Source organism: Mus pahari, chromosome 18 (genome assembly GCF_900095145.1).
Source record: "Mus pahari chromosome 18, PAHARI_EIJ_v1.1, whole genome shotgun sequence".
Taxonomy (NCBI): Eukaryota; Metazoa; Chordata; class Mammalia; order Rodentia; family Muridae; genus Mus; species Mus pahari.
In genome coordinates, this window is record NC_034607.1 from 16,228,045 (window position 1) to 16,229,889 (window position 1,845).

The 1,845-nt window shown below is 53.7% G+C and overlaps 1 non-coding gene across 1 annotated transcript; it reads left to right on the forward strand.

Annotated features, from left to right (window-relative positions):
• The first annotated feature begins 252 nt into the window (after window positions 1-252).
• On the forward strand, window positions 253-384 carry LOC115062524. The gene has a single exon (XR_003842473.1). It is a non-coding gene; the product is annotated as a small nucleolar RNA SNORA17 (small nucleolar RNA).
• The last annotated feature ends 1,461 nt before the right edge of the window (window positions 385-1,845 follow it).

Consider the following 1,845-nt stretch of genomic DNA (forward strand, 5'->3'; position numbering starts at 1 on the left):
CCTAGTGAAAGATCTTGTCTCAAAAAAAAAACACAACAACAACAACAACAACAACAACAACAAAACAAAACCAAAAAAACCCAAAGTGGATCAGAAGATCGACACCCAAGACTGACTTCTGGCCTCAACAATTGAATATACACAGCCGCACATCTCTTCCTCAAACTGATACTTAAAACACACGCTGATGGCCAAAGGTCCCATGGACATATCATGGAGGGCATTACTAACTGGGCATAAGAAGTAGGAAGAACTGACCTGAGAAGCATTGCAGGCGTGGCTTCTGTGTGTCATGGGTGTCAGGAGGTGGCAGAGAAGAGAGAGGCTATGTCTACTCCCGGTGTTCTGACCTATGAATATATGAATGGTTAGCAACCTAACCCTCCCTGAAAAAAAGTGAGCCTGAGACGACCACTGGTCCAGCGCCCAGAGGGCCTGGACCGGGAGCAGACCACGCCTAAGATGACCCCAGCCCTATAACACACAAGCGGGGCATAGCACTCCTGAGACCACTCCTGAGATGTCCCCAGACACTCGGAGACCCCGGGCACCATTAAGAGGAGCGAGTAAGTGGTGGATAAATGGAAGAGAAGTGAAACAGAAGGATGTGGGCATCAGGAAGAGAGGCAGAACTGGAGACTCCAGGGTAGTGAGGCACAGCCTGATGTGAGTAGCCAGGGATGCTACCGGGGACCATGGTGGTGTCCTTGCCCATGCTGCCATCAGAGGCCATGACAGGGTCCTTGACTCTGCAGCAGCAGGGTTCTCTTACCACCAAAGGCCAGGTGGATGTCCCTGGTCTCGGTTGGCACGTGGGGAACATGCTGATATCTGAGAGCTGTGCAGAACGGGCCTCGCTCTTTACCTGTGTGTCATGGAAGAGCTGGCCCTGGAGTCATGAGAGCAGAAGAGCTGATCCTGCCCCTAGCCTGCTGCAGTACTTGGGAGAGCAGCCGCACACATTGAGGAAGTTTGGGGTGAGCCAGACTTTAGGGTGTAAGCATGGGAGAGCTGACCCCACCACTCATCTCCCTTTTGGAGGTTTGGATGAAAGAGAGATGCCCTCTCCCCCCTTTCCCTCTCTAGCAGAAGACCTGGCCCCGGAGTCCTGGCAGCAGGAGAGCTGTCCCTGCCCCTCAACAGCTGTAGTACTTGGGAGAGTGGGCCCTGCACGTTGCCTGGGCAGCACAGTAGAGTTGACCCTGATGGAGGGGCACGGGTGAGCTGGCCCCAAGGGTGTGAGCACAGGAGAAGCAGATCTGCCTCTTGTCTGCTGGATGTTGTCATGGATGAGGGAGAGAAGCCCTCCTCCCCTCCCTCATCCCTTGCCATCTATGGCAGGTGGGAAACTTGACCCCATGGTCATGAGAGTGGGAGAGCACCAGCTGCAGCTGGGAGACTGGGTTCTGTACCTCATCTGGGCAGTGGGACAGACAGGGCTGGCCCTGGTTGTGGGGGTTGGGTTGGGTTGTGGGGTAGGGTGGGGGTGGAGAGTTGCTGGTAAGAGTTTAGATACCTCTCAGACCCAGATCCAGGGCTTTGAATTGGCCCATTTGAACATCTATCCCACTAATGAACTGCTGGAGTACACAAAGGAGCCGGTCCTACAGATCCAAAACCACAGGATCTCCATGACACTGGACAAAGCCACCATATCCGGGAGGAGGCCCAGTGAGATTGCAGTGTTGATAGGGAAGCAGAAGCCAGAGGCTCTGAACTTAGACCAACGAACCATTGCAATGGACATTTGCAGGCAAAGAGGTGTGGACAAAGGATACACTGTGGGACACGCCGACACACTACAGCTTCCACAATGAGATTTTTGTCTCTGTTGGGGGAGAAGTT